This window comes from Giraffa tippelskirchi, chromosome 5 (assembly GCF_054371585.1).
Source record: "Giraffa tippelskirchi isolate mGirTip1 chromosome 5, T2T-mGirTip1v1.2.pri, whole genome shotgun sequence".
NCBI classification, from domain to species: Eukaryota; Metazoa; Chordata; class Mammalia; order Artiodactyla; family Giraffidae; genus Giraffa; species Giraffa tippelskirchi.
In genome coordinates this window covers 191,905,559-191,913,658 of record NC_137279.1, presented here as the reverse complement: position 1 = coordinate 191,913,658, position 8,100 = coordinate 191,905,559, and the positions used below count along the sequence as shown (strand labels likewise).

Here is an 8,100-nt window from a genome sequence, read left to right as displayed (position 1 = left end):
GTAAAGAATCCGCCTGTCAGTGCAGAAGACAAAGGAGACAGGGGTTTGGTCCCTGGGTCAGGAAGATCTCCTGGAGGAGGAGAAGGCCACCCACTCCAGTTTTCTTGCCTGGAGAATCCCATGGACAGAGGAGCCTGCTGGGAGACAGTCCATAGGGTCATGAAGACGCAGACCCGACTGAGTGACTAATGCTCGCACTCCCTGGAGGGGAGGTGGCAGTTTCGTCTCACAGGCTTTGCTCCGAGGCTGCGGCGGTGGGGACGGGATGCTGGGACTGGGAGGAGCGCCCCGTGGGCCAGTGAAGGGCTCCCTGTTGGGCACACACAGCTCCTCTCCAGCCCGCCGGGGTGTGCGCCACCTCCCAGGTTGGCAGACGCGGCCTGAAGCTCCGTGTGTCCGGCCAGCCTCTGTCTGAGCATCAAGATCCAGAAGGAGCTCAGGCCTGGGGTTACAGGGAACCCATCGCTCTTGTCGAAAGGCTCTTAGGACAGTGATTTCAGTTCGATCCTGTTTCACCGGAGGCCCTGACCTACTCTGCTTGGGCGGTAGGAGATGAAAACGCTGGTGCGGGAAGCGGTGCCTGTCGAAGCCTCCCTGGGTGCTGCTCTCAGTTTCTTGGGTCTGCCTCTGGAGAGACCCCTGCGGGGTGGGGGCAGCGCTCATCCAGCCGGGCAAGGCCCTGGGAGCGCACAGGGGTCCTGGAGCCCATGGGAGTCGAGGGTGGGGGCCCACACGCATTTATTTACGAGCTTTCCCTGGGCTGGCCTGCGCGGGCCATGCTCCCCGGGCCTGATCCCCCACCCGGCCCCGAGTGCGCTGGGGGGACAGACTGGGGCAGCTGCGGCCACCCACAGATGCGGCCGCGTCCAAACGCCGGGGAGGCGAGCGTGGTGAAGTGGAGCGCATACTTCTGTCCTAAAATAGATTTTATCTGAAAAAGAAAACAGATGGAGCTGGAGATGAGGGTTTTTTTTCTTTTATGAAAAGCACAGGAAGAGGCAGAAAGCTGCTGTGTGCTCCCCTCCCCCGCCCCTCCAGATGCGCTTGGAAACCTCTAAGGACCCCGATCCACGCTGGATCAGCTGGTAAGGTCTGGCGGGGCGGAGGGGCTGCAAGGTCGGCAGGTTTCCTAACCAGAGTCGGTCAAGGGATGCCTCCCCTCTCCTTCTCCATCTGTGGGGAGATGACATCAAAGAGCACCACGGGAAGCGCCTCTGTCCTGCAGGGAGGACCTGGAGTGACCGGGACGTCAGAGGTGAGAGACAGTGCCCCCGGGGAGCCCGGTGCTACGTGGCGGGGCCCTCCTGGCTGGGAGGAGCCCTGGGCAGCAGCTCTGGGCCCTCTGAGCTGTCTCCCCGCTGGGCGTTGGAGCAGTCAGGCCTGGGCTCCTGCTGTTGGGAGCAGCGACCAGTTCAGGGAACCGGCAAGCCTCTCATAGTGTGCTCGAGAATGAGTCTGGAAACAGTAGATCTGAGTGGGTTTCCTGGCTGCCTTTTACAGCTGACTGTAAGTTCTTGTTTGGGGAAAGCCTTAGAGTGTTAACAGGTCTGTATCATGATTAATACTATCTGGGTAAAGCCTTGATTCAGCAAAATTCCTTTTGACTCAATTTGTCATCACATGACTCACCGTGGAAACATCGGGGGAGAAAAGTCATTAAACATCCCCGTGAAACGGCTCCATTTATGTGTGTTAAACTTGTTCTACTTATCTGGGATGATTATGAGTGTGGATCACAAACCTAATTCTTAAGATAAGATTTTATGACCAGCCATTAGCTTAGAGAGATGGGTTTCCTTCTATTCGATACGTTATTGATTTGTGCCAAAGGGAAGGATGCATTTCTTCCCAGATACCCTCAGGATGTGGAGGTCATAGGTGTGTCTCCAGCAAGAGCTCAGGACCCTCACCATACAAACAGACAGAGCATCTCAGCAAGACCCCAAGGAATTCACGGGCATTTAAAAGGCTTTGGTTAGCAGGTGAGGCCAAAACCATTCCCAAACAACCCAAGAAGGCAAACATCCTGCAGCGTTAGAGAACTGAGCTCCACAGTCTTACAGAGGGCATTGTTATCTCAGATCCTGTGACCAAAAATTAGCCTGCGTAGCTGCGTCCCATGGCCAAGACCAGCGGGGCAAGAACCAGAGGGAAGGCCCGGGTCACTAGTGGACAGGGACCAATGCGTGGGTTCACAGGGGCGGCTCCCAGGCATAGGCGTGCGGAGATGAAAGGTCTTAAGCTGCAGCACAGCTCTGTGAACACTCTGGGCAGCCGAAGCTCTCTGCCGGCCGCCAGGCCCCGCTGGAGCCACGCAGCAGGACCTGGTGACCAGGGAAGATGGGCGTGTGCGTCTGTCCCTCAGGTGATCGTGGAGGGCTGGAAGCAGTCGGGCATCCTGGCAGTTGGCTCTGGGGGCCTGATCGCGTCTCTGGGAACAGCTGAGCCGTGAACTGCTCTAGTGAGAGAGGTCCTCTCACCTGGAGTTGGGGGTCCGCTCAGGGCCCCGCGCAGCTGAGAGACAAGCGCTCAGTCATCAGGATGCCCCGGCCCGCTGCGCAGACGTGGGGGGCGGCTCCCAGACCCTGCAGGGCAGCCGGGGCGGGTTTGTGTTTGTGGGGGACATCATGACCCCTCTTCTGCTCTGAGCTCTGATGGCTCCCCGGTGGACACGGAGCCCTGCCCACACAGGGGCCCCCAGGAGGGGGCTCTCCAGGAGGGGGCTCCCCACTAGGCCTGCGTGGTGGCCACAGGGTACAGCTGCTGGGGTTGAGAAAAGGTGGACTTCCCGCCCGCCCTCCCCACCACTGCCCATCAGACTTGGCATTGATTGCACTTGAAAGACCATTCCAGAGAGCAGTGTTTGCAGACGGTGAGCACCCTGGCCCTCGAACTGAACTCGGCACCAGGACGACTACACCTTCACGTGGTGGGGGCGGGGGACAAAGACCACCACGGGGTCCTGAGCGAGGCTCCCCTCCCCTCAAAGACTTTCCCGGCACCGCTAGGCTTCCCTGATGGCTCAGTGGGTGAAGAATCCGCCTGCAATGCACGAGACCCAGGAGATGCAGGTTCGATTCTTGGGTTGGGAAGATCCCCTGGAGAAGGGAATGGCAGCCTACTCCAGTATTCCTGCCTGGAGAATCCCATGGACAGAGGAGCCAGGAGGGCTACAGTTGCAGAGTTGGACACGACTGAGTGAGCGCACACACACACACACACAGCAATCAAAAACATGGATGCTGTGAGTGACATTGTGGCAAAGGGAATAAATAAGAGAAACCGACAAAGACAAGAGTCTAAACAGAATTCAGAGTGAACACTATGTCCCTGCGCAATTGTCGGGCGTGACGGTGCATGCGTGCATGCTAAGTCACTTCAGTCGTGTCCAACTCCTTGCACCCCCATGGTCTGTAGCCCACCAGGCTCCTCTGTCCATGGGATTCTCCAGGCAAGAATATTGGAATGGGTTACCATGCCCTCCTCCAAGGGATCTTGCTGACCCAGGGTTTGAACCTGCGTCTCTTATGTTTTCTGCATTGGCAGGCAGATTCTTTTCCACTAGTGCTACCCGGGAAGTCCCTGTGCATTTGCTGGGGGTGAGGGTGGGGGTTGCAGATTTGGCTGTGAACTTTCTAGGGACCAAAGCAAAAAAAGTAGAGATTTCCCTGATGGTCCAGTGGCTAAGATTCCCAGCTCCAAATGCAGGGGCCATGGTTCGATCCCTGGTCGGTTAACTAGATCCCACATGCTGCAATTAAAGACCCTGCATGCCGCAACTAAGACCCAGCTAAGCCAAATAAGTTTGTTTTTTTAAAAAAAAGGAAAGCTAGCTTTTGTCCCATTTCCCTGGAGTCCTCCAGGATCACCCATGGAGACCCTGAGGTCTCGTTCATTGTTCTTAGACTTTGGGTTTAAAACAAAGAAGAGGGAGAGGAAAGAAATTGCTCAACTTGGAAACAAGACCAACTCCTCTAGGGAAAGAGTGGTATTTTGTAATGATCTTGTCCCCTCAGGGCCACAGCGCAGGGTTGCACAAACGGGAGGTGATTCATAGATGTTTCTGGAAGAAGATCTTTTCTCCATCTCCTCCATCACACCCTCGTCTGAGGCAGCATCCCTGTCAGCAGTGTGTCTGCCCTGATTCCTAACCAGTCTGCGCTGTCCGCCTGCCTCTCTCTGACCGGCTCCACGCCCCCCGGGGACCTCCCTTCCCTGCAAGGTGCATGGCAGCAAACTCCTTCCACCCAGGTCTTGGCTCAGACCCCTTATTCTAACTGTCCAGTGTTGTAGCCCCGACCTGACAGCTGTCCACACCTGTTTTGCCACAAGGTTTGGGGAAAAGGTGAGGATCATGCAGACGGCAAGTCCACCTCCTGGAAGGGAAGCCCTAGATCCCCCCCGTAGGGGACACACAGAGGGGAGGCCCCCCGGCTGGAAGTGAGTAGGAACCCAGCACCCCTAGGAGCTTGTGTCTACTGGTTTGTCATTGAAATGCACAAATTATTTTTTATCCAAGTGTCTAATTAGTCTTTATAAATCATGAATAACAAACCAAGAGGGGGAATTATTTCTTTATGAACCAATAGGTTAATTCGAACAACGTTTCCACGATGCCACGTTGGTGAGAAAGGATGGGTTTCTTCACCTGCTACCCTTGTGGAGGTGGACGCTCTGCCAAGGATGGACAGCTCAAGGGTACCTGATTCTATAGCTTGGTTCTGTCATTATTTTCCATATTCCAGACGAGTGCCTCTCACACTGTCTGTTATTAGCATTTCAACATGTCCAGGCCCCTGGGGACCAAACTAGCATGGCCAAGACCAAAGTGGACGAGGCACCCACAGCCTGCTCTCAGTCTTGTCTGAGCTCAGGATGGACGGCTCGAGGACTCAGCTGCGGGGCTCCCGACCCTGTGGGCAGTGCTGGGGCCTCTGGACTGAAGCCTGTGCTCCCCGCTGGGCACGAGTGACCATCCCTTGCTCACCCAGGGAACAGGCTGGAAGTGGGTGGCGGAGTCTCTGCTGGTCCTCCCTCAGTAGCCACTCGGTCTGGGCACACTCGGTCATTTTGGGGGGACCTCACTCATTTATTGGTGCTGACAAAGGCAAACCTGAGCTGTCAATGGTAGGATTTCAGACGGCTTTCCTCCCCAGGTCTGATGGCTTTGTGTACAAATGGAGGAACAGCTGTATGCAGAGTATTTTCAGGAGCCACGAGAGCTGGCCTCAGGAGTGAGTGAGTGAGTGACGTCGCTCAGTCGTGTCCGACTCTTTGTGACCCCATGGACGGTGGCTACCAGGCTCCTCTATCCATGGGATTTCCCAGGCAAGAGTACCGGAGTGGATTGCCATTTCCTTCTCCAGGGGATGGTCCCAACCCAGGGATCGAACCCAGGTCTCCCGCATTGCAGGCAGAAGCTTTACCCTCTGAGCCACCAGGGAACACCCCAAACAGTAAGCCAGCCCCTGGATCCAGCGGGGCAGAGGGGTGCCTGGGGCCGAGGGCTCCTCCCTCCTCGCTGGTCCCTCACCCGTGGTCCCGGAGGCGGGCAGCACGCTGTCCCCTGGGCGATGAGACCAGATTCCGGGTGGTCCTGCACTGCTCCACGTGAGTCACTGCGGGGAGCGAGCCAGGCTGGCTCCCCAGCCCCACGCGTCCTTGCAGCTCAATTGTTCTCTGCACAGCTTGGTATTCGCAGGCAACTCTAGGGGCTGTTATAAGCTTGTAAAAAACACAGCTATCGATGGCAGAGAAAACCATGTCTAGGCTGAAACGCTGTCCAAGGGCAGGAATGGGCTGGGCTCTGGGAGAGGCAGGGGGGTGTTCCCGCAGGACCGAGGCTCAAGGGGGGTCTCCAACCCTGGCGGGCCCACCTCTCCCTTCCTTGGGGTGGCCCTAGGGTGCCGGGCACTCGGCGCCCTCTGTGCTCAGGAGCAGGGCGCTTCTGGGAGTGCCGTCCCCCACACACCCTGCCTCCCCCAGTGCCACATTCCAGGCCAGGTGGTCTGACAGCTGGTGCCTGGTGGTCCGCCCAGGCCTTGCATGTCCCCCCCTACTTAGTCTGGTCTCGTGGAGTATCCCCGGGGGTCCTGGAGAAGCTGCCCTCCAGGCACTGTCAGCCGGTCAACTTGGATCAATAATTCTTCTCCGGTCTGATCCCATTCCTCTTGTTCCTAGAAATTCCTCGTGATCCTTGGGATGGGAGAGTTTTCCGGCCTAGCCATCGGCTAGCTCCTATTCTGAGCACTCTTTCGTCACTTCCCTGGGGCTTGGGGGAAATGAGGGCACACGTGGACGCAAGCTACGGCCTTGAGGGGACATTCCTGCCTGCCTTGCACATTCCTGAGTGCATCCCTCACCAGGGCCTCTGTCCTGAGCCCTGATCATGCAGATGCAGCCCTCGGCCCTTAAACTGAAGAGACTCCTGATGAAGGTGAAAGAGGACAGTGAGTAAGTCGGCTTAAACCTCAACATTCAAAAAACTAAGATCATGGCATCTGGTCCTGTTGCTTCATGGCAAATAGATGGGGAAACAGTGGCAGATTTTATTTTCTTGGGCTCCAAAATCACTGCAGACTGTGACTGCAGCCATGAAACTAAAAGACGTTTGTTCCTTGGAAGAAAAGCTATGACAAACCTCAGTTCAGTTCAGTTCAGTCTCTCAGTCATGTCCGACTCTTTGCGACCCCATGGACTGCAGCATGCCAGGCCTCCCTGTCCATCACCAACTCCTGAAGTTTACTCAAACTCATGACCGTCGTGTCGGTGATGCCATCCAACCATCTCATCCTCTGTCATCCCCTTCTCCTCCCGCCCTCAATCTTTCCCAGCATTAGGATCTTTTCCAATAAGCCAGTTCTTTGCATCAGGTGGCCAGAGTACTGGAGTTTCAGCTTCAGCATCAGTCCTTCCATTGAATATTCAAGACTGATTTCCTTTAGGATAGACTGGTTGGATCTCCTTGCCTAGACAGAGTATTCAAAACCAGAGATATGATTTTGCCGACAAAGGTCCGTCTAGTCAAGGCTATGGTTTTCCACTAGTCATGTGTGGATGTGAGAGTTGGACCATAAAGAAGGCTGAACAGAGAAGAATGATGCTTTTGAACTGTGGTGGTGGAGAAGACTCTTGAGAGTCCCTTGGACTGTAAGGAGATCCAACCAGTCCATCCTGAAGGAGATCAGTCCTGGCCGTTCATTGGAAGGACTGATGCTGAAGCTGAAGCTCCAGTACTTTGTCCACCTGATGCTGAACACTGACACGTCCAGTCCAAGGAGCCACCAGCTGCTGGAAGAACAGAGCCCAGGTACTCGGCCTGTGGAAGGAAGCCGGCAGGGGCCAGGCAGGCTGGTCCTGATGCCCCGCAAGGTCAGGGCCACACTGGCCTGTCCATCTTCACGCCCAGAGTCCAGCCTGGGCTGACAAGGAAGGGGCTCCAGAAATGTTTGTTGACTGACTCACCGATGGATGTCCCCCACCCTTTCCCAGCCCCGCACACTCGGCGTCTTCTCTGGGTACACCATCCGTGAGGACACGGGACCCCACTGCAAGATGTGAGAGGCACGCAGCACTGCCCAGGGGCCTCCAGCCAGGGTGAGCCAGAGCTGCCCTGGGACCCTCCCCCCTGTAGGCTCTGCACCCCCGAAAGAGACACCCGGCCCTGGCTGAGTGGGGGGCTGGGAAAACTCAGCTCACAGGGCAAAAGGGAAGCATGTGACCCAACCCTGAACTTTTCTGGCAAAGAAATGAAATCCACCAGGATATACAGGGAGCCTGGGCTTCCTCACGCTCTGCAGGGAGCCATCTGGGGGGCGGTAAATCAGCGTGGGAAGCAGGTAGGGAGGTGGGAGGACAAGGTGGGTGCAGGGGCTTTGACTTGAGGAGGTTTGCTTTCTGGGAACAGTGACGTTGCAAAGCGCAAGCTTGTGAGAGCACATGTGCACGTGTGTGGTTGGACTTGGCAATGCACACTTGCCATGCATGCACACATATGCGACTACGTGTGAGTGCACCTGTGTGCTCGTGTGTGACGGCGCCTGTGTGCCTGTGAGGTCCTGACATCCTTCACAGGAGACGCATGTTTGCTGCAAAGTCTGT

The 8,100-nt window shown here is 56.3% G+C and overlaps 1 long non-coding RNA gene across 1 annotated transcript; it reads left to right on the top strand.

Moving 5' to 3' along the window:
* Positions 1-390: 390 nt before the first annotated feature.
* On the top strand, positions 391-6,822 carry LOC145507153 (uncharacterized). Its single transcript, XR_014054618.1, has 7 exons — positions 391-545; positions 988-1,085; positions 1,184-1,255; positions 1,853-1,982; positions 4,590-4,698; positions 5,157-5,238; positions 6,181-6,822. It is a non-coding gene; the product is annotated as an uncharacterized LOC145507153 (long non-coding RNA).
* Positions 6,823-8,100: the final 1,278 nt, after the last annotated feature.